We start from the raw sequence: 24,960 nt of genomic DNA on the forward strand, positions 1-24,960 counted from the left end.
CACTCCAGCGCGCTGACCGTCTCGTCGCTCTGCTCCATAGTGAAATTTCTGCGGGGTTCCTCTTTAAATCTCCTCTCTCTCTCTTCGGCTGTATGGAAGTGGTTTGCTCTGGACCTGGCAGTGACGTCCGTGCCAGCGCATCCCCCGCTGCTGAGTAACTTAATTTACATCAGGACACTAAATCTCACGGTGCTGGCAGGAGATCACACCCCTGAGCCTGGCTGCAGAAACCCAGGCCTGGGGCGTAGGGGTGGGGGGTGGGGGGGGGCTGCCTACCTCACATTCACGCTCGATTCCACGGCGCTGAGCTCTTACTGGGAAAAATCTTGCTATTGGGGCGTATACAAGCGCGCTCCTCTGTGAACATGTGTTGGTGATTTAGAGGTGACCTACGTGAGTTCTTCTCGCTCTCCTCTCCCCCTTCCAGCTAGCGGCTCCCTCTGATTGGTAACGGCAGGTCAGAGGAGAAGGGATATTGAGGTATACTGAAGGGCAGCGTGGGGGATTTCTGCACAGTGGTGTGCGGTACACAGATACACAGGCTTCAGGTGCCTGACCGTACGCCTCGAGCCCTTTCCCCTTTCCTTCTGGTGGACCCTGCTTCCTGCTTACCCCCACCCAAAACTCTCCCTTCCTCCTGTAGAAGATCTCTGGCGAGAGCTTGGATGTTGTATAAATGAGGTTTGTAGAATAACGGATATCTGGAATTGGATTTTTCAGTCTGTTTAAGTAGAGGATTATGTGGCTCAGTGTGTCCTGACCTGTAATCGAATGCAGTGGTGAGGGCTCTGGCCTTCTTCCCACACCCTCTGATAGTGCTGTTGGGAATCACACGTCTACATGGCATGTTAAGTCCTACTGGAATCTACCCTCTGTGATTTTTCTGACAGACCAGAGAAAGGGAGTTAATGCCTGTAGCATTTGCAGCAGTAGTAATGATAACAATATTATAATAATATAATACTTCTATTAATACTTAATACTAAGTCTTCACTAAACAAAATTAGATCATGATAAATAGCCTTTTCACTGTGGACCATGAAATGCTTTGTGTGCTGTGTCAGAGAGATTAACTGTTAGATTCTGCTTCAATATTATAAACATCAGCCACTCTAATGGTACAGCTTACTCTAATTGGGTGCAGGAAAGGTCTATAGATCCTATTGGCAGTGAGTGGTAGTGGATGGAATTAAAATTGTGGTACCCAAAGTTCCAGTCGCATCTTAAACCGCTTTTAGGTTTAACTTCACTTATTTGAACCATGATTTATTCAGTTTTATACTTATCACACAATCCATTAAATATTTTTATTATTATTTATTTATTTATTTATTTATTTATTTATTTATTTATTTTTGTGGACAGTTTTATTTCATTTTGTATGGTTTTGTTTATTGACGGGACTGGCTTATATATTCTGCAGCACGTATGCACTGTGATTACTGTTTATATATGTAATTTACTTTAATAATAATTATGAGATTTATATGCAGTAAGGAATTTCAAGACATTTTAAATTTCAAGACATTTTTGGTAGCCTTATAGGCAGAATTATAATATTTATCATTATTTTCTGTTTTAATATCTAATCACAATTTTTCTGATAACTACAATATTTTGTATATAATAATACAATAGTTCTTAATTTTTGACTATTTCCAATTTTTTTTTTTATATCTGGGTTTTTGTTTGTGAAAAATATAATTATTTTTATAATTTTGTATGGAGTGATAAATTCCAATTAAATGGTGATCAATCAGATTTTGAAATGGCAATGAAATTACAGTTATTTGAGCAGTTGAGTCCACATAACAGTTCTTCTTAATTGCAAGTTAATAAGCTTTTTCATTTGCTGCTGATATTTTGGAAACGGGGCCCTTTTTCCATCCTGTAATTTCAGAAACAAAATGTCATGCTGATTAAAAATGAAGTCTAAAATGAAGTAAATTTCACAGGCATCCTAAGGCAAGCTGATCTTTGCCTCAGAAAAAAATAGGAGTTTATCAATCCCACAATGCTCTGGGTGCACTGGCCAAATGGAGCACCAAGAAAGGTATGCGATGTGAAGAACGTGATTACACATTGATCTCTTCATGCATCCTTGGTCCATACCCAGAAAACAGAACAATTGAATTGTGGTAGTGGTTCTTGAAAAGTGATACACCTACTCAAGAGACTCTCCACATCCTCTGTGGAGTTATCATGGCTAACATCACTGGGAGTTTCCCCCATTCTCATTTAGGTCTAAAGCCATTTGAGTTAGGACACTTAAATTTTCTAAAAATACTGCACATTTTGGCTTTTCGAGTGACAAGTAAAGCTTATCTTTTCAATGCCTCTAGACATAGATGTGGAAATTACTAAAAAAGGGTAAAATTATAGAAATGGACATTTACATATTTTAATATGCATTTTTTTAAATATGCTCGCTGTTTAGGTGAATGCACATTCGGCCAAAAATTGAAGTGAAGTGAAGTGTTGGATTGATTTTCCCCCAGGCTAGTTATGGGAGCTTTGATGCTTCGTCCACTTTTTCTGTCAGTGAAATGCAAGCTGTAGGTGCTTGAAACAGCAGTGCATTAATTGAGCCCTAAGAGATTTCTTTACATTTTTTTAAAATAGCACTTCACAATGGATCTTGCAGTCTGAACAGAGCCTATACCATCCTCACGGATGGATTCTTTTCAAGGCACCCTCTCTTTATAATCTGCGACTGTATAAGGCATACTTAAATTAATTGAAATAATCATGCAGCTGAGACAGTAATGGTTTCTAGAAGCCGACTGAGAAAATGACTTAAAATATGCTTACACATGCACAACGGGGAGCGCAGAAAAATCACTCCCTCCTACACACACACACACAGGCATACACACACACACACACACACACACATTTACTCATGCATACACACTCACACATACACACCTGCACACAAAGCCATCAGAGCACAGATCTCCCGTGCATGTTTTAGACCATAGCAAACCAAAGGGCCCTGTGTAATTGGGCGTCATCAGTTCGTCTTACTGAGATTTGAAGGCGTCTCAATTATTCAGCAAAGACAGAGAGGGGGAGGGAGCGTGCCGCGACGAGGCGGCGGACACACACACGTCCGCTGGGCAGCGGGAAAGAGCGTGACGGAGGCCTGTCAGCCTGCGCGGCTTAAACCCACCGTGTAATTAGCAGCACACTGACACTTAGCAGGAAAAGGCTCTTTCTAGGAAAGTATTTACAGACCACAGCTGAGCTCACCAACGACTCCGCTAACGCGGTAAACAGCCAGGGTATCCTCCGAGTCGCATCCTTTAGTGGATCGCCACTGGACCATTTTTGCACTGCATGTCTCAGAGTTCCTTCAAGTGATGTACAGTGCTTGCAATAGCTCATCGTCAATTAGTTGGGATTTTTCAAATACTGAATTAATGCCGTGGAATGGGAGAGAAGCTGCGGATGCATTAATTGGTCTGCCAGTATATTTATGCGAACGGGTTTGCTGTGCAGTGATTAAAAGCACTCGAGATGTGGTATGAATGTGTGCATAAATCAGGCACTGCCATGCATAATGAGAAGCATGTCCGTTTGGTCCTTCGCACAGACAAAAGCGATCCGCCCTGACTCTTGTGTCGGGTGTGACTGTTAACCAGTAAAACACCTCCCTACAGCTCAGGGCTGGAGACAGTGTGTATGGAGAAAAGGACATGGGGAACAGCAGGTTGTACCAACAAGGGGAAACCATCATTTTGTTTTGTCACTAATCCTTACCTTCGTTGCATTGCATACAGTAGTTCCTTTATGTCAACTTTTTGAATTCCAGTATATTTAATTCTGTTGAAAGATTCATGGTCAATGTCTTGACACAGTTAGCCAGATACGACTTTTTGATCGCTCACTTGAGATTCATATCTCTGGTTGATGCTTCCTGTTGTCACTGAAAGCCCATTTGGCCATCTTGGCCGATCGATTCTTACCAGCCCAGTCTTATGCAAGGCATATTCTAGAGCACACCGCATGACAGCATATAAAGCTGCCCAATGATTTATGGTTCCCCCTACGGGCTGCCGCAAGTATTGTTACCCCTTCCCCGAAAAGGGGTGGCCATGATGGCAGTAATGTTCCCTGCAAGTCCACCGCCTGCACACCATCCTTTTAATTCTGAACCAAAAGAGCGTATCCATTTTCCACATGACAGGGTCTAATTCAATCTACTGTTCACTTCCTCCCGTGTGGTTTTTCAGGGCTGAACAATTACACACTGAGGACCAGCCTGGAGAAACAAGGCCCAAGACGTGGTCTTGCGGTGCACAGCACGTGTCAGTGTCAAGTCAATGTCTCATCTACTGTTTTATTTCGTAGAATTATTCCACACTCAACATTCTTTGCACAGAATGATATTTCACACTCTTCTTGTTTTCAAAGTCCATGTATAATTATATTCTCTTCCTCCGCTGAAACACAGTGCTGCTGTTGAATATGTATTAGTTTGGCAAGTCTTCTCTTAATCCAAATGATTGACGGCATGGCATTAACATTTGATAGAAAATGGAGATTTCCCTATTGATGGCTTTCCATACAGTTGTTATCCCCCTACGGATTCCAAGGCAATCTCCTAAACCTTGGACCGCAGCTCCGTGCTGTAATTGTTGCTGTTTTCTCCAAGGCTCTGAATGAACTTGTCATCTCTTCTCCCCTCTTTTTACTAAGGCTCTTTAGAGGTTTGAAACGCAGGGCCATTTGTCGCTGGGTTGTTTAGCCGTCCCGGAGCCCTGCCCTGTTAATTGGGCCAGCTTTATTTCAGCGAGCGTGGTCCAGTGGGAATTGGCAACACAAAGTGCAGAATAAAAAGAGGCCAGAAAGTCATTTTTGTCCAATTGTGACTCACAGACCCTGACATCAGTATTCCAGACAGGCCCTGATGTGAGCGGGAAGAGAAAGGCCCGAGACAGTGAGCAGAGCGGGAGAGAGACGGGCAAGCACAGTGGGGCCTTTGATGGCAAATTGTAAATGCTCTGCTTCTTTCCCCCCTATCTTTTTCTTTCCGCCTTGTTTTAAAGCAGAAAGGCCTTTTGAGCTCCCGGTGAAATGAATCGTTAGCTATCTCCAAAAGTGCCCTGAGAGAAAAAAAACGATGAGAAGAAGTAATCCTCATTTTCCTACGGTTGCCTCCTTCCCAGTTTTGAAACAATTCTGCTTTGTTTTTGTCTAAGCGTAGGCCGTGGCCGTCCCTGCTGAGGGCAGACCCTGAAGCTTCCCCCCGTCCGCAGCCCCAGGAGACACGTGATCTTGGTGGTGCACACTTTCCTCAGCAGGTGAGTGATGGAGATGCACCAGCTTCCTGTCCAACAGCTCTAAGGCTGAGGCAGCAGTTTGGTAGGAAAAGGCATTAATAAGGAGCAGGGGGGGAGGGGGGGGGGGTCTGACAGAGACCAATCTGGAGGGGCAGGGAAGGAGAAGAGAGGGGGGGATCTGTGAATTGTGAAGAGGAGTGTAAAGTTTGGGGAAGTGGGCATGAGAGTGCCTCTTCAGGCTGACACACTGTCCTTCCAAAGGTCGACCTCCTGAGGGGAGCATGGGATGGAAGCCATGCATTCCTGATTAGGCATGGGATCTGACTGCAATCATTGTGCTTTAGGGGTGATCAGTTACCACGGACACCCCAGAACAACACACATACACACTGTGCACACAGACGTGCTCGCTCACACATACCTGTGGGCTACACGTGGTGGACTGTCACTCTGGCATGGCTCACTGTGCGTGTGGTGTGTGTGTGTGTTTGTGATGCTGGCTCTGTAACTGACCACAGCTTCTCTGGAATGGTCAGTTTTGAGGCCTACCAGACTCTCGTGTCCTGGAAGCCCACTCCTGAGATGTTTGTGCAACTTCATCCAGGCAGACATATGGTGTGCACAGCGAGAAAGAACGGGTGAAGAGGTCAGCTCACAGCAGACTCTCTGGGTGGTTGTTTCAAAACGGGTTGGGCCGTCTAACTGAAATCAAGGGGTAGTGACCATTGACCTTTCCTTGGCCAGTCACATGCATACCTCCACTGATCATCTCCATAGCAACAGTACTGCATGTGGCTTCTCACTGTGACTAGCTGATAAAGTTATGAAATGGCATCATGATTTCTTTCTGTGTGGCTTTTTTGATTCTTGGTGAAATCTGGATCCCCCTTTAATTATTGCTTTTTATAAAAAATAACATTCAAAAAGTGCACAGTTCTGAATGTCATCCCAGTCCAACAGGTGTATGTTCTGTATAAAAGTATCAAAGTATTTTCCAAAAAAAAGCTAAATATAATAGTGGAAGAATAGAAGAGGGAAGTGGCCTATAACTTCACTTTTCTGTCTTCTATGTGATAGTCTACCTCCCTCCAGGAGTGCTGTATTTCATATGTGTCAGGGCTGCTAGGAGGACAGTGTGTACTCTAGAAAGGTGCTCCAGAAAGCTGGCCAATAACCCAGCAGGCTATGCAAATCGAACGTCGCGTGCAATCATTCCCTGACTGTGTCATTTTGTGTTCTGCCTTCCCCCCACCCTCAAACGGCGAAAGATTTGGCGCAGATAGAGGAAGGAGCAGGAGAAAGTGGGGTGGGTCAGGAGAACTAGGATTGCATAGTGAGCCCATGGGAGCGAGGCTGTGCAGCACGCTCAGGCTGAACCAGCCCTGGTCTCTGCATGCGATTTCCGGGGTGGCCAAAGGAAGCTGCACTTCCTGTGGGGGCACAACGAAACATTAGCTAATTAGAGTTATCTGGGCAGAGCATAAGGCTTCAGGCACACCAGTCATCTGCTACGGGTGAGGTAGCGTCCAGAGATGAGGCCTGTTCCAGCTTCTCCCTTTCATGTTCTCAGCTTAGTCATGAATGCTAAGCAGTGTGACTCCAGTAGATGAGCTTGTTTGCGTTATTGCGTTATATGGGTTTCATTGCATTGCACCACATTGCACTGCAGCAGTTCATTTGTGTGACACGCATTCACGCTGAAATTTGTGCTCTTACGAAATGAGTAGGGAATGGGGAACTTCTGTTGAAATCTGTAGCTTTTAATTAATTATTTATATGCTGTTGTTATGACCCAAGCTATATTTTCCTGTGGCAGAAAAATCTGACAAGCGTGCCAGAAAGCAGCAATAAAATGGATGATTTCCATATTGCCCTTCCCAAGTAGTGCTGGCAATTCTACACACCACCGAACCCACGACTGGACCATGACATATAGCGTTCAAGCAAAAGGTTGTTACCGTCTGAATATTTTTTATTCCCACATGACATTTGGTGAATGGTGCAGTAATGTGTGTGGAACAGTATACAGTTTGTTGTGGGCTTGTGTTCATGGTCTGGAAATTCATGAGTAATTCACTTTGACTTTCAGATAAGATGTCTCACACGTCTAATATTGCTCTCAGCAATCATTTAGAGACCTGTTTCATCGTACCTTTCACTTCTCTTGAAAAGTATCTGCTGTTCGCATGCAGAACTGCAGTCATGCATTGTTAAGATCCTGACAGGATATTATTCAGTACAAGTGTATGTGCGATTTGTAAGCACTGGCCTGTCATATGCTTCAGATGTGGTGCTTTATAACTATTTTTAGTTACAGTTACCCTATTTTTTTAAAGCTCTGCCATACAATCAATGAGATATTGTCCATCAATAAAAATGTAAAACATTTTGCCATGCTCTTGTAGCTGCGCAGGCCTAAGACATCTAGACGAAACTTGATAAGTGATCTCAGTGATTCACCGAATCTTTCAGACTGGGAGAGTACCAATGACAGTAATTAATGCCATTGACAGGAAGGTGGCTGTGGAGCATCCTCTGCTTGGAAGGCCTTTCCGTTAACATATGCATAAGCCTCCCTGCAGCAGAACAACAGTAGCCAACATTACCTAATGATTTATCCGTCATTTACAAATGAAAGCGCATTAAATCCCTCATATCCAACTGCGCTGCACTCTTTTAATCTGATAGCGGTCCCTATTTATGGTTATTTTAAGAAGAGTTTCCTCTGGAAAAAAAGAATCTCATATATTCCTGCTGTCAGCTACTCTCCTGTGTGTCTGATGTCTGTGTACTCGATAACAGAAGAAAGGAGTGTGTGCGAACGGGGAGTTGGGGTGTTTAATTAAATCCAGATGGATGGAGGGTGAGGTTTTCACAGCATGTTCGCAGACTGAGGTGTTCCCGCTAACTAGCCCACAGCCCACAAACATCTGTGGACCTGCAGACGACGCGCTCCTCCCGGCTCCGCGCCCGCGAGCAGGAACGCCCGCGAAACAGCCACGAGAAAGCACGCCGTGGCAGGAGCGCAGGCGCGCAGGCTTGTCCCGACCTGGTCTCCATCCCGACACGCATCAAGAATGTGCGCGCCTTCCGCGGAGGAGGCCCGGAAACCAGGGCGGGTGGCCTCTGTGCCCACTGGTGTGCCTTAGCGATGGGCTGCGGGCGATGGGCTCAGCGATGGGCTGCGGGTGGGGGTCTGTGCCGCTCCCTGGCAGCTGCAGTCTCCTGTCCGGAGGAAAAGGAGTACTGGGGGGAGGGGGGGGGGGATGTCCTGTCATTAGCCTGGGGTGGGTGACCCTTCTGCTGCCCTGTTTGCGTTGCCGTAGAGACCAGTGCAGATTTATTATGAGGAGCCACATTTATCACGGTCGCAGCGCAGCACCATGGTTGCCCATGAGGCACTGCAGCTCATCCATCACCCTGCACCCCCTCCCGAAACGGGATACCTGCACTCACCGCTGCTGCACGCGCGCAGTCCCATAAGCACCTGTGCTCCCACATGCATGTGCTCTCCATATCTCCCTCACGCGCACGCGTAAGGGGGGTGAAAGGTCACTGTGCTTCTTTATGAGCCCAGGCTGTGTCTCTGGTAATAGCAGTAAGAGCCTGGAACATGGCGCCATACCCAACTCTGAACAGGCAAGGAATGAAGGCCCAGCCCAGTTTGCTTGAGTCAGACAGCTCTGCAACACCCACGCGTTAATCTCTTCTAGTGAGCCCTACTCTCTCTCTCACTCACACACACACCCACACACATGAATGCACACGCACACACACACACACACCTTCAGGAGGTGCTTGAATCTGTAGTTTTAAAAATGTTTGTGCTTTAGAACTTATTGATTTATGGGATTCTGTGTGGGCCACACAAACCCCTTAGGCTGCTGTGGTTGATTGTGTGTTTAGCTCTAAAAGTTTAAGATGGGGTTCGGGTCACATACTTTATATCTGAAGTGAATGTGTTTCATCACAAAGTAGGAGTAGAAAAACATGATTTACTTTGCTGTCAATTTCACTCTGGACAGATATCCGATTGCTGCTTTCATAAATAACAGCTGGCTCAATACATCAGGCACACATTATCTGTCAGTTTTCTCCTGCTTTAACCCCACTCTTCCCAGTGGTCATCACACAAATGTTGAGCTGGAACGATATTATGCTGACAACTTGATATGCACAAGGGTCTGCAAAGATTTCAGTGTTCAGGTTTAGAAGATCTGATTTAACTGCCAAAACTGGTTGGCTCATCTACTGTGGTTGGTTAAACATCCAGTTGGTTAAACATCCATCTTCAAAGCCATTTTTAATGCAAGCTTAATTAATCCTCCTAGCACTGCACTTCATTCTGGAATACGAATAGACCAGGAGGTCCCATCTGACCTCTGAGTTTGCGAACGAATCGCTGTTACCAATTAGACTCTGCTGTCTTTAAAGATTGTTCCCTGTGACTGACAGTGGCCTCTCCTACCAAATGTGCATGCTTATTGCCTGTGTGAAGGAGCAGAGAGCTGTCTCTGAGAGACAACATGGAGTCGATCCTTACAGTCACCTGCCTCCCCCCATCTCCTCTCATCATCCTTGCTCCCCATCCCCCCCTTCCCCCCACACCCAAAAGTGTGGTTCTCACATTAAATGGTGTCAGTCACAGAGTGACAGTAATGAGTGTTATGGAGAAGGTGAAGGGACTCTGGCTGAGATTGTGGGGTGGGATGGACTGATGTGAGGTTGTTAGAAAGCAGGAGGCTGTGGGGAGAATGTTGCCCCCCATCTGATAGTTAACTTGCAAGTAAAGCTCACCTATCAGCAATGCTGCATCATCCCACATTTCAGGTGTCAGCATAGTTTAGAGTGCGGGCACGTACACACACACGCAGACAGGCTTGCATACACTCACACATACACACACACACACACACATACGCACACACACATGCACAGACACACGCACGCACACACAAACACACATGCACGCACACACACTCACACACACAGATACAGACACACACACACGCAAGAACGCACACACAACAGGGGAATAGGATGTGCAGAGAACTGATTTATGAATATAACCTTGCGCACATTACCTTGTCAGCTGTGTCTGTTTCCCTGGCATCTCAAGGCAATCAGGTCATCCTTATATCTGCATTTTGTCCTGATGTGTGCTCATGTCCATGAAAAAGAATAACCAAAAGAATCCTAGAGGCCACGTCTTTATTAGATCACTTTTAATGTGGGGTCATGATTTCAAAATCACTCAGCCGCACCACAGCCTTAAAATAAATTATGAGTAATTACCTTTCTCTGCCCTAATCAATTTACCCATCGGGTGAAAGGCTTCTTACTGCTGATTCACTCTGACACTCTAAATAAAATGTATAGGTGAATGGCTCAGGGTATCTTGATTTTGTTAAAATTCTTTTATTTGACCCCCCCTCACACAAACACACACACACACACACACACACACACGCACGCACGCACACGCACATGCACACACTACCTTCCCACTGTAAAAGAAAAAGTAGCTAATGGAGAAACTGCTTACTTTTCATTGGAGCCTTGATGAAGTTTGATTCAGCAAATTAAATCTGTGCTTTGGGAAGGTATGCAGAATAGGTTCTGAGAAAAAGGCTCTCTAATCTTGTCTTTAATCTGTCTCAAAATCATTCAGCTGTCTCCTCTGAAAAGGTCTAATAATTGCCGTCTTGGAATAGGAGGTGCTCATTCTCAATCCAATTACACTCAATAGTTCATATTTCTCCCTGGAATACCTGCTTCAGCTCAGCCGGAGTGTAATGTATCATCCTTTTATCCAAATGAAGGATAGTGCAAAGAGCTGCATTCCCCTGCTGCCACACTCATCAGTTAAATGACAGACTGACAATGCAGACAAATTCAAGCATTCCTCCTTGTTTTTGTTTTGCAGTTTCTGCACGTTAGTTACAGTCGCTAAGCCTCATTTCGTGAAATCACGGATCATTTTCTCCTGCTGTTGGCAGAGTGACCTTCTTGGACTTTGTTAATGTTTAAAAATGTATTTTTAAAATGTAATCTTTGATTTATTCAGTCGAATGAGACTATTCTTTCCTGCAACATGCTACCTGGCCAAAAAGATATTGCGTTGTGTGGGTGCCAGTAACCAAATGAACAAATTGAAGAAAATAAACAAGAAGTTTACACGTGACATTTTATTTTCAGTGAAACTAGAAGCCTTAGTCAAACTGAGGAACCATCCTCTCAGTTTCTCAGTTTGATGGAGACAGGAAGACAGGTGTGGGTTTCACTCGGTGAATAGTTTTATTGATTTTCATGGTCCTCCCAGATGGCCTGTCAATCTCCAGGCCCATAAGGTGGCCCCTGTCCTGGGCTATACTCGTTTGTACGCACGGGCACCGCTAGATATAAGTTTTACGGCAAGGATGAGGAAATTAGAGAAATTTCTTGAGAGCTCTGAGGAAAATAAAAATCCAAATTCTGTGCTCTGGCCATTAGAGTCTTGCGCCATAACCGATCCCTGTCAGTCATCAGAGAACGGAATGGCAGAGCTTTTCAGCAACGGATTTAAACGTCTAACCTCTGGGACAAGCCCACCTGTCCCTGGAGAAGTCATCATCTCTTAATACCCCTCCGACAGCTGCGGATTACGGGTCTCAGAGAGGGACGAATACGAGACAGCCGGGTGCGCCAACCCTTTGACTGTTTCCACTGTGTTTGCTAGCCACGCTGCCAGTGACCTTCTGGCATGTTTGGTGTTAACTCATTTCCATTCTCACGAAAGAGTTGGCGGAGAGGTCACCCAGTGCCAGCAGGTGCAGTGTGTGAGTGCATGCGTGTGCGTGTGCGTGTACGTGTGTGTGTGTGTGTGTGCTCCTGTGGTTGTTTCTGTTAGCTGAGAGCTCATGTCTTCTTTTTAAAACATATTTGGATGTCTTGCTTTTTATCAGCAGCTTATTGGCAATAAATGTCAGTCCTCCTTGGATGTTTTCATGAGTGCAACATCGGCTCTTTTTCCTGTGGGTTCATACTTGGGCCAGTGCGCTGTTTATCCCTCCTGACTTTGTTTTACAACTCGCTTCATCCACCCATGAAGGTTCTCATACGCCATCAATTTCATACCCTGTTCTACATCTTGTGTGCCATACTACAAACTGTAATGGATAAAAAATAACATCTGAATTTGAATGCTGAAGGAGAGTTATAGCTCCCACAGACAGTAACTGGTAACCTGTTGGCAGTTGTTCAGAAGTAGGAGCACTGCAGGCTAACTGAATGAGTATGCGGTGCATAGCCAATTGTGTCCTACTGCTGATAACTCCTGGTCATAAAGCACCCAGACTCACATTACCTACACATAGGCTATAAAGCTGAGCTTTTCTTTTGGCAAGTACCTTTACAGACCAAGCCACTCATGAGTCCCAAATATATCTTTATTAACAAAAATATTGCATATTGTACTGTAATAATGAGCGAGGAGCTGCAAACCTAAGCACTTACAATGGAGCGGGAATAATCCGGAAGAGTGAACATGACTGATACGTTCAATTTTTACCGAGGAGTTTTAAAAACTCCCCTGTGAATGTCCATGTGAGGTAAAAGTGACTGATTTTTATTTTTTTTACATTTAGATTTATACGGCTACTTATAGTACAATAAAGCGCATTACCCCTCTGTAGGAAAATGGATCTCTTTATTCTCACTCTGCTCTGGTGCCTGCTCTGTGCCCGTGCATTCTGCCTGCAGGAAGATCTGCGGTTACTCATCATTACATTTGCCCAGCGCTAATGTATCTAATCCAGCGCGCCGCGGTCGAGCGCCTCGCCTCTGTCTCTCACAGTGCCCCACCTGCCCTGCACTTACCAGCAGGCCTGCACATCTTTTTTTTTTACATTATTTATCTGCTAAACAGACACCGTTATCCCCTGCTGGAGTTAGACTGCACACATCTTACATCTGATATAGTGTCTGACCTGTTTATCAGATGGGGCCTCCTCCAGCGCTGTTCATGTAAAGGGTTTTGCTTATGTGTTGTGTGAAAAAGGGGCTCCCCAGCCTTACTGGTACTCGTATTACCAGTTTGACTGCCTACAGGTGGACCAATGCCTTTCACGTCTGTTTGTTGCCACTGTGTTTAACACCGTCCAACCAGTCACACAGATAGAGAATCACTCTGGTTCCTGTGTATCCGAGCCCCATCTTGGCTCGAGAGCAGCCCATTAACAGGGTGTATCCAAGCCCCATCTTGGCTCGAGAGCAGCCCATTAACAGGGTGTATTCAAGCCTGCCTGTTTGGTGCAGACTGCCAAGTCACCAGCTCCCCATTGTGCTGCTCTCCCCCCACCGCCATCACTGCCCTCCTCACACTAGACTGCCCGCCTGCCAAACGGGCAAGCGCGCTTTGTACCCCCTTCTGGTGTGAGAGAAGAGCAGAGGAGGGGGCCCTCAGCCCATAGTGTGCTCCACGTCCCTGCCCAACTGAAATAAGTCTGAAGTGTACCAAATATATTTGCTCTGAATGCTAAAAAAAGTTCTTGTACTCATTCCTGGGTGGAGGGAGGAGGAGGCCTTAGTGGTATTATTTCCTTTCTCTGTGACTTCTGGACTGAATGTATCATTAGCCTGTCCCCCTTGAGGCGTATCTGGCTTGAAAAATAGCAGCGCGCAGACAGGAACAGGCAGAAGGCGGCCTTTCTTGGTCGTGTGATGCCTGCGCCATGCGGGGGTTGGCTTCGGTTTCTCCCCCGCGTGCCCTGCGCTGTTTCACGCAGCGCTGAGACCCGCATCACCCCGCCACGCCCACACGTTCTACTTTCAGCTTCGTTGGGCGCGGTGGGGCAGGAGCTGCATTTTCATTGATTTCTTATCAAGGGCAAACGTACCCGGTGTGGCTTTCGCTGTTTTAAACCAGTTACGGAGATACTGTAAAAGTGCCTTCTTCAAGGGTAGACCAAAACTATCCCATGCAGGATTTGAATAGAAGTCTTTTGGCCCAGCTTTCAGTGACCTAACTGTGCTCTGCTGGCTGTTGCCTCTTGGGAAGTTCAGTTTATTCTCCATTTATGGTGTCTGTGTCATGCACCCATTAACCCTCAGATTGAAAGACTTGTAGACAGGCCAATCTTATCCCTGGCAATAGACGATATCTGCATGAAGGCAGAGGTTTTACAGTGGAGGATTTGGAGGATTTAGGGGTTACATGCTGGACGGTGTTCTGCGTGGATGTGAATGAGGTGAGTGTCAGTTAAAGCCAGAGAGGTATACGTTAACAAAAAAATCAAGTTTCTGTATTATAAAAAAAAGTCAGTCTTGTATGGATTTGTCAGTTAATAGTTTTTGACAGTTTTTTTATTCCCTATTTTTTTCCTCCCCCATTTTTAAATGATCAAACATTATTGTAGGCCTGTCACAGATTCCTCTGTCAAATCAGGAGAGCCCACACTAGCACATTCATTCACCCTATGGGCGTCGCCATCCTTCACTTATTTTCACTCTGCAGTTTAACAGCTGAGCTGTGGTGTTACTGCACCGAAGGCTTGTACGACCGCCCTGGGCAAACTACAGCTGCCCAGTTTTACAGAAGAGCCAGGGAACAACCCTCCCACCCTGGGTTATGCTATGGCCAATTATGCGTCACCTAGTTGGACATGGCGTCTGCTGGAAAGGTCAGGACATGATGTGGGCCATGGGACACATTACTGCACTAAGAACCACAGCTGGTCACCCTACCTGTGAGTCATCTTTCATCAGTTTGACTTTGGATTACACCTGATCTTGTTTCTCATATATCTCAGATGCCCAGTAGCTCAGTGTTCAGGGGGTAAGGTCAGTGGACGGTTCAGAGACAGACAGCTACACACACATGCTTACCTCCCACATGCCATCAGATCAGCACATGACACTGATTGCATGTGCTTATTGATATGCACAGCCTATGAAGGAATTCTGAGGAGATTACAGTTTGTCTTTCTTACCATTCTGTCCTCTGTCTTGTATTGACCCATGGCTATTTTTACTCTGGCTCTAATGCCAGGATTTGATTGAGTAGAGCAGTGCATGACTGTGAATCAGGCTGGTCTGATCAGACATGTGGGAAATGGGGGGGGGGGGGGTGTCAGCTTTAATGCTGCAACTCCCCTACCAACATCCCTCAGCTATTCCACCAAGCCAGGCATGCCTGTGCGTTGCCAGATGAATAAGCATTCAGTATTTACATTAATATGAAAAACTTTGAATTGAAGGCATTGCTTTGCTGCTGGAAATAAAATCCCCCTCTCTCTGAAACCAAAGTTGTATTTAATGTACATTCTGGAATATGGGTGATTAATTTCAGACTAGATGTGAAACACATTATAGTGCTGTTTTTCATTATATAGTTTTCTCTTACTGCATTAGCAGAGTAATAAAAACCCATATTCCTTTGTGAACAGCAATGCAAAGTAGTCTTCTGGATCCGTATGAGATATATCATAATAAAAGTATTTCAGTTGTCACGATTTTACCTGAAAGAAAGCACTTTTTTGGCAGAAATGATTAGACTTGAGGTGATAAATTTTGGCTCGTCTCTAGAACAATTCCTTACAGTCAGCAAAAAACTGTATCTTTCCTCCATGTGATGAAAGGCAGATATTATTTAAGGGCAATGGCTTTTCCGCGAGGGACCGTGCATTACTTATGGACTTGTCTGAAGAGCGGGCGTTTAGCCAGGGTTTTGTTAATAAATAGTTTTTCTCCTATCATTTTGTGCTCGTTTCCCTCTAAGGGTTTTTTTTTCTTCTGAGGGTCCAAAAGCTCTTCGGTCTGAGTGCTTCTGGGGCATGCACACTTTTTATCCCGGTGACAGCTACATCATGCAATTTCTGTTTCTATCTCGTTCTTGGCTCAACAGCGAGATTACATTTGGACCCCTTGCTCCTGTATCTACGTGGGTTTTTTTGTTTGTGTTTGTACCGAAGCACAGTAAAGCCAGAGTAAGGCTGACATTTTGAATGGCATTTCATTTCCCTTGCCCTCCGAGATGAAAGAGCGCGCGAGGTCCAGGCAGCGCTGTCCGAGCCTCCGGGGGCAGCGGCTAATGGCCGCTGTGAATCCACATTTCCCCCCGGGCTACAGAGAGCCCGCTGCCACGGAAACTATGGGAGAACAAAGACTCCTGAGCAGGGGGAGGCTGCTGTGCCTCTCAGATTGACAGGTGGCTTTGTGGATGCGGTGACGCTGTCTTTCTGAAGCGTGAGATGGCTCTTCACAAATGAGCATATTCCCCAGGAATCTTTGGTTGATGTCCTCCACATTATAATTTTCTTAAATATGAAAATTACCTTGATGACTTTTTATTTTCCAGTACAGTCTCATTTCGCAAAAATGCACTGTAATGAATTTGACTGAATGAAGCCTGGAACCATGATGGTAATAAGAGGTCCTGTATGATATTTTGCTATTTTTGTGATATTTTTATTACCTTTGGTACAGTTTGTCAGTCATCTTACACCACCCCAGGCTGTGTATCTCACTTGTGGAAATGGAGCTTGCACCACCAAGTTCTGGCAGAGTGTAGGGATTTATGAGCCCCCCCCCCCCCCACCCCCCCACCCCACCCCCCGGCTAATCACCATGCGTATCAGATGGCTGTGATGCTGTCACCGCAGCTACAGAGTACAGCTGTATCACATCTTAAAAATCATAAATACAGTAGCAAGGTTAGAAAAAGCAGTCTTTTTAAATGGAGCTCATGAGAGCAGAACCTCTTTGATGGTGCTGAATACCCTTACTCATGGGCAGTTTTGTTTATAGATGGGGGCATCTCAGATGGATGAGCTCATGTATTTCTTCGGAAGGAGGGGGGGGGGGCGGGGGCATGGACTGGAAGGGATGAAAATTCAAAGCAGCAAATGAAGCGTGTAGCCATGCCGCTCGAAACCTGTGGTGAGACTAATCATAAATGTCAAGTTTCCTGAAACCCGCTCCTTCAATCCAACAAGAGACCATCGGCAAATAGGCCAATGTATGGTGTGTAGCCACTGTGAATTTACCCCCAGCAGCCTCAGCGGTGCCCCTGATTCAATTTCATTTAGCAGCAATGAATTTTTTACGTTTCATTAGCATTTTCTTTATGCACCTCATCTGGAAAGCCCTAGCGCCATTTTAATGTTCCTACCGCCACCGCAGCATCTGCCGTCAATCTGTGCTAATCGCGTATCCTTTTTCCAGAGGACGTGAATCTTCCTGGGGAAAAAAAGGCCAGCAGGCACTTCTTTTAAAGTGCAGCCCACCTGCTGAGCTGTGCAGTTACTGTGCTGGACAACTGCCCATCGCAGTGGCCACTGGCAGCCCACAGCCACCCAGAGGAGTCAGAATTAGGGGGAATACCCTGCAGACTGAAGCTCCCTGCCTGAGTGAGCCTACAGTCAATACAGCCCTGCTGGGACAGCCGAAGACTGTCAGAAGTGCGTGGGTGCATCTTAGCACAGAGAGCAAGTCCTGGAGTGAGTTAGTACCCTGCTCTTCAAAGAGCTGCAGTTGTATAGTTTGCATTGGTTTGGTCAGTATGAATTTTGACACACACAGTTTTAAAAGAGGTTTAGGTACCACTGAAGTAGAAGGAGACTCAGTCATGATCTCAAGTCAAGGGGATGCTATTTAAATCCTCGGGTGGAGAGCGGGAGCAGACGTGACAGGTCATCTCCAGTGTGTAACCTTTTAGCTGCAGCAGAGGAGCGGTGTGAAGAACGACGGATATCTCGCCCTCTGATTACCGGTATCACTGCATCTGGAGAGCAGGCTGCGAGCAGGCTCTGCTCCCTCAGGGCTGTCTTCCTGATAAAGGTCACAAACCGCAAACCGCTTCCGAGTCCGTCAGCACCGGCGTGGAAGAACAGGTCTGAAGATGATGAGCAGAAGGTGGGGGGGGAGGGAGGGAAAAGGAGGAGCTGGAAATTTATAACGCAAAGTTCGATATGAATAAACTGCAGAACTGCGAGCTTTAGCTGCAGTGGGGAAATGTGCGGCCCTAGCGTTAGCCTCCCTGTGAGTGTTGTGTTTTTATCAGCCCCACCTGATGTTACTGCAGGGAGACTGCAGGCACCGGGAGGCGGGCTAGCGGGGGTGAAGGCGGGGGTGCTGTAGGGGGCGCTGCGTTGTGACCCAAGCTGCAGGCTGTGGGTATCTCACACAATAGACTGTGCATGATAGGTCTTCCGCATGTTTCCCATAGCAAGAGTATCTTTTAACTCCAACACACAGTCTTAACTGGTGCCTCAGACATTTTCTGTGAATGCTATAAAACTGTGTCTTATACAGTTCATTGGCAAATGTGCAAAGAGTACAGTCCTAATTAAGTGCTGTATTACAGTCACTGGGGGTAGAATGATGCAATCAAGGCTACAGCACAAATCTGTGTATTACTACTGCTATTAAAAATGTTATGATTACCACGCTCCAAAGAGGCTGGGAGGGAGCCTCTCTCCCACCCACTAACCCACTTGTTCATTATTTCTCTGTTTAACATGTTTATAGATGCAAGTTTAAGTAATCATCCACAATAAGCAATTAGCGAGGTTCAAAGGCTAAGTGTAGTATAATTAGAACATGTTCACTTGTTGAAAGCTGCATAGTCCAGGTTGGTGTCTGAATGATTGTTATTCTCAATGCGAAGGCCGGGCTGGGGGCAGGTTTGGGGTGGGGTGGGGGTGGGGATGTTGTGTAAGCACTCAGCACTCAGCCATTCTCTCAGAACAAGCCTACAGGCTTATTTGGAGTCTAATATAAAACAGGGAACCTCATCCATTCAGTATGATACTGTCATACAAGGGCCCTGACTGGGAGGCTGTGTTCACTATTTGCCATTTTATTAAAACAAACAAGGGAGGTTATGACATGCCAAGTCCTCCCAAAACATGGAAGGCAAGTCTGATTTCATTAAACTGCTATTTCTGTATTTAGGTCATTTAAAATCCTTTATTCTGTGCTTCAGTGCGAAGATTCCTGGTGTAGAAATGCTGATACATAATTAGAGGCAAAATATTGTAATAATGATCCAGAATAAAGAGTAAATGTATGCATTTACTCAATTTTCTGCAAACACTAGCTGCAGCCTTTCAAACAGTAAGGAGAGGTCTGTGAAGCAAAGAGGTCCCTCCGCGGCAGTTCTGCAGATCAGATATGTGGTCCACCTTTTTCTCACCTAAAGGTTTAGATGGCGCTAGAGTTGTGGTGTGGCTGCAAAGTATGTGTTTATGAATGGAGGCCGGTATAAATATTTTGAGCTGAAATAAATTGTTTATTTACTAGCCACAGAATACTGGAGTCGGTCTGGAATCTCCACCCCATGCACTGAATTTTATGTTACGGTTTTTTATTTCATCTGCAAGTGCCTCTATAGTGCACACTGCTTGCAACTTTACTTTTGGCAATGCAAGCTGAATAGTGTACACCAGGGCTGCCCAACCCTGTTCCTGAAGATCTACCATCCTGTTGGTTTTCACTCCAACCCTAACAAAGCACACCTCATTCAGCAGCTTTAGATCTTGTTGAGCTGCTAATAAGTAGATGCAGGTATGTCAGTGTTTGAAGTGAAAACCTACAGGACAGTAGATCTCCAGAAACAGGGTTGGGCAGCCCTGCTGTACACAGTGCAGCTTGCTCAAGGCTGTTACCAGGCCATTTGTGTTGTTCACACAACAGTAGTGTTCCACCTGGAATTCTAATCTCATGACTTGGTATCCAGTGTTGAAAATTCGTACACCTGTACTGCTGTGGAACATTTAAGAGTCGATAGATTCAGACACTTTGACCACCTTCCCAGGGAGGTCCTGCGCTACTGCAATGGAAAGAAAACCATACCGTCGTCCCATTCCCACTACAGACCCAGGCATTAAGACTTAATTACTGTCCCATGAAGTAGTGGAAGGATGGACTAAGATTGGCAAGGCTCTCCCATTCTCCCTCCCTCCATCCTTAATGCCCTGTGTAATAACAGAACCCAGTGTCCTCCCCACAGCCCTCTGAGATAGTGTTAAATGTGCATCTCTTTCATGCTATTCATAGTTTACAAGACTCTCTCAAAAGCCACTGGTAGGAAGATAATGCGCCCAGTTCCTTTGTATTATTAGACAACAGAGGCACCCGAAAGGTGCACAAGTCTTGTTTAAGAGTCAGCATAGTGAAAAAAATAATGATCAAATAACTTCTTTCTTTTGTATTTATCTGTTCATAAGTGTGTTATTAAATGTTCTTTATAAATTTGCCCCCGATGTTATGAGGCCACATGTCTTCTAAACTGGACCCAAAAGCGCATGCCTCGGCAGCGGGGAATAAATTGGCATGGCTACCGAAAGCCTAAGCACATCCCTGGTTGCACTTGTGCTGTCATGGGGGACATTCACAACACACCCAACCACCCTGCTCCTGTGCCGTAAAAGACAAAACAGAACCAGAAGAGAAGTGTTTGTCCTGGCGCTCAGAGATGTGTTAGAACACCTTGCCCTTAATTGTTGTTCTTCCCTACACATCCAGTTGCTCCAGCAGACACCACCTGCACTCGGGTGTGAGATTATCAAGCGCTCTTCAAAAAGGAGCAGAAGAAATGGAAAGGCACACATCTGGCATGACTGCGCTCAGGTTGTAACCTCCCAGAGCAGGAGGCGTGTTGTTGCAGGCCACCTCCTGTCCTGTGGCCCCTCAGGGACCCCACAGGGGAAAAGGGCGGGGGGCTCGGCTTTGGGGGAGCATCCCCATTGGCTGAAGGCAGCTTTTCAAAGGAGCAGGTAGCAGCTCTGGGGGTAAGAGAGCTGAAGAGGCATCATTAGCAGCCTGCTGAGGCACAGACCTGCAGGGGAGACATGCATAAGAGCCAGGCAAACCTCCAGAGGACATAGACAAACACTGCTACATCACTTATCCACAGATAGCCCCTTCTCTCCTGCACGACATGTTTACAGTACAGACAAGTGCTACACTGACACTGCACTGTACTCTAAAACTAAAATGAAGAGTACCTACATAGCAAGTGCATTATTATATTAGTAATCACCGTCTAATCTTTGGTTCATTCAGAATAGTTTTCTTTGGGTCTGCAGTTATGCATTTCTGTTAAGTGGTTCACACAATAGAGGCATTTTTTCCCGTGGACACAGAAAGTTAAGGTGACATTAGTGAAAGCAATAATCCATTTTGCCAATAGCGGTTGCCATGGCATCATCGGTGCAAAGAGGAATAATGCTTTTGGGGACGGGGTTTTAATTTAATAAGTAGGAAGGTATGAAAGTAAACAATTTTCAGTTGTGGTCCCTATTGATGATGACTGTGCTTGAGTGATTAGTCGCTTTTTCTTGGTAATGATTTTTAAAATAAAGTACTTATTTTTTTCCTCCATTCAATCTCTTGATCTGTTTGCTAATGGAGCTGGCCATTGTTAATTAAGAACATTCCTTAAATGAGTGAATATCCCTTACACTTCAATCGATGGTGTGTGTGAGAGTTCCTGTCTCCGTGGCAGCAGGCCCCTGGCCCCTCCTCCATGGGCTGGCTCCTCCCCTAGGAGACATCAGACTGTTAGACGCTGGGGCGTGGCTGTCAGGCAGACTAGGGGTTGCCACATCCAATCAGAGACGGGCTGTGCCCCTGCAAACAAGGGCCCCAATCCATCTTGAGGGTACTACTGCAGTGGCTGTGTGGAATTCCGAAGCCATTTATTAAGAGGTGACTGGTGTGCACCGTCAGGAGAAAAGTGCGCTCATGATTTTGGATTCTTCACTCCCTAAGAGCCTCTTTACACATCCGCCCGGACAGCACTCCTAAAGCTGCGCAGACAGAAGATCAATATTCTTCTTCTTTTCCATTCTCCCCTTTTTTTTCTTCTCGAGTAACTCTTTTAATTCTGCCCTGTAGAAACTGCTGCAAAGCCCCCCGCCCCGATGCTCCTGCCATATCCTGCCCCATGTAGATTTGGTGATATTGGCTGGAGGGGAAAAGTAATATTAAGATGTTGACACGGAGGCTTAGACAAATATTTCAGAGGCATCAATATCTCAGTGGACTGAATGGCAGGGCGATATTTCCTCCTGTTTGCCTGGCCCTTGCATTCACACACCTCTGAGTCTGGAGGGTTAATACCCTACTGAATACCCAGGTGCTGCATGTAGACTGTCTAGACAAATAGACAATTACTTATTTTAAATGACATTTTTATTTGGAGACGCTTCATTGCAGTACTTCTTATTTATGAATTCACAAAGAAAAAAAACATGGCTTTCATTTATACAAGAGACAATTAACCTTCTTTGCATGAATAACCGCAAATTCTATCAGTTAAGTTTAAGATAAGAGGAGAGAGCGAATAAATTAACCCTGCGACAAAATAAATAAACCAAGCAAAAAAAAGAGTTACAGATTAGATCAGTCATTATGACGCACTTTCATATGCACTGCAGTTGCCGACCAGATATATTTTTGTGTATTATTAATGATGAAGGCTGGCTGATGTCCAGAAGGACAATTTGCAGTACTCGTGACCAGTGGTGACAGAATGAACCCAGGAATTTGGGGTGATTGGACTGCGCACACAGGAGACTATGATTGCTGATGAACATTGGCTAGTACAGTGGTCCCCAGACTGGGGGTCAGGACCCAATGGTGGGTTAGGGGATGACACTGGGAAGAAATGAACCCTACTGCACATGCTTTTCAGGGACACTCACACCATTCAGATGAAACATTGTTATACACTTGTTAGATGCGCTAGTTCCAGGGTACATGCAGTTATTTGTTATGTTAATATATTTAAATTCTATGCTTGAACACATTCCAGGGCACATTTTAATAAGGGGTTCTTCACAAAGGACGCATTCACTTGTTAAATGGTCATTGTGTCTGCAGGTTTGGCAACTACTGGATGCCAATGAGCCAATAAAAACAGGTTTTGGTCCGTGCAGGTATGCTTCTCTTTGGCTGTGCAGGTGGACCCTGATAGGGCTGTATACAGGTCTGATCAGAGAGGGTTGGTGTGGTTTGGCTCTGCATAGGCAGGTGGCTGACAGGACTGCGCAGATGGGTACAGATGGGTCTGCGCAGGCAGAGGCTGACAGAACTACGCAAATGGGTACACATGGGTCTGCGTAGGCAGGGGACTGACAGAACTGTGCAGATGGGTACTGATGGGTCTGCGCAGGCAGGTTCTGACAACTGCGCAGATGGCTACAGATGGGTCTGCGCAGGCAGAGGCTGACAGAACTATGCAGATGGGTACAGATGGCTCTGCACAGGCAGGGGACTGACAGAACTGTGCAGATGGGTACAGATGGCTCTGCACAGGCAGGGGGCTGACAGAACTGCGCAGATGGTTACAGATGGGTCTACGTAGGCAGGGGACTGACAGAACTGCGCAGATGGTTACAGATGGGTCTACGTAGGCAGGGGGCTGACAGAACTGCGCAGATGGTTACAGATGGGTCTGCACAGGCAGGGGGCTGACAGAACTGTGCAGATGGGTCTGCGCAGGCAGGGGGCTGACAGAACTGTGCAGATGGGTACAGATGGGTCTGCGCAGGCAGGGGACTGACAGAACTGCACAGATGGGTCCCATGTTTTGCAGCTTATTGAGAGCAACACAAGGTGCAGGTATCTCCCTGCAACATGCTGGATTGCAGATGTCGCCACTTGTTTGTGAACGCAGACAGGAAGCGTGTGACTGAGCAGCGCAGCCTCGCATGAACGGCATGAGCACAAGTTTTACTAGGGGGAGGAATTCTTCTGTGAAGCATACGGGTTTGGCGGCTACCGTCTTAAACGCTACCCCGCATGGCACAGCGAACAGGAACCTGCCGGCTATACGGCATACGAGCCAGCCCTGGAACAGATCCAGAGGGACTGCCTGGGAGGAGTGAAGGATTGGGGAGCAGGGAAGAGGGTCAGCTGTAGGCACCAGTCATTCGGTCATCCATCACAGCTGTCACCGCAGGCCCAGGCAGGGCAGTGCAGGGCAGGATGGGCAACAGATTCACCAGGAGAAAGGTAGAGCACCTTCACACGATCATGGTTAAACAAAAAAAAAACCAGGACAAAGAAATACTACAGAACGGATGGGAAAGTGTTCTGTTTTAGCCCACAGCGATGTGGAGGAGTATCTCCCTTTCAAGTGCCAGTGAAGTAAGCTTTTTTCTCTACCTACAGAAAATATTACCTTCCGGTGGCTTTCCTGCTCTGGAGAAAATGAATTAGTAGTAGCGCATCTTGTAGAATTAAGTATACATAGTGTAGCTTCAAACATAGGAACCCCCATCTGTGTTTGAAGTCCCAGAGAACTCAATGAAATCTCCCCAGGTCCACAGGTATACATCTGAATAGTGTACATACTTCTCCAGGTTTGGGCTTTAGTGGCAAGCACACCCAGTTAACACGGAAGAATTTGACTCAGGGGAAGGACATAAACACCCATTTTCATTTAGCAAGACCCACATTCGACTGTAGTCTGCAGGCACACAGCCAGGGGCATGTGAGGATTAGCTTTGCCTCATTCTGCCCTCTTTCTGCCATGAGTAGCACTAGGCAAAATGGGTCACTCAAAAGGAATGCCCTTCATGCAGTGCATTCATGTATAAATACATATTCATTGTATACATTAATTATATTCACATAACTTTATCTCACCTTGTGCTAAGAGAAGAGAAATGTAAAGCCCTCCGATTCT

General features: G+C 45.9%; 1 protein-coding gene across 4 annotated transcripts in view; it reads left to right on the top strand.

Moving 5' to 3' along the window:
* LOC118207736 (extracellular sulfatase Sulf-2-like) overlaps window positions 1–24,960 on the top strand; it is a 118,039-nt gene that overhangs the window by 15,916 nt on the left and 77,163 nt on the right. For 3 of the 4 annotated variants that reach the window (XM_035381687.1, XM_035381690.1, XM_035381691.1), the window contains exon 1: window positions 5,198–5,306. The exons of the other annotated variant lie outside the window; for it this stretch is intronic. The gene's annotated coding sequence lies outside the window, so the exon portion shown is untranslated. Of the gene's footprint in view, window positions 1–5,197; window positions 5,307–24,960 lie in introns of those variants that run through there. 4 annotated transcript variants of the gene reach the window in all.

Source organism: Anguilla anguilla, chromosome 11, assembly GCF_013347855.1.
Source record: "Anguilla anguilla isolate fAngAng1 chromosome 11, fAngAng1.pri, whole genome shotgun sequence".
In the NCBI taxonomy this organism is placed as follows: Eukaryota; Metazoa; Chordata; class Actinopteri; order Anguilliformes; family Anguillidae; genus Anguilla; species Anguilla anguilla.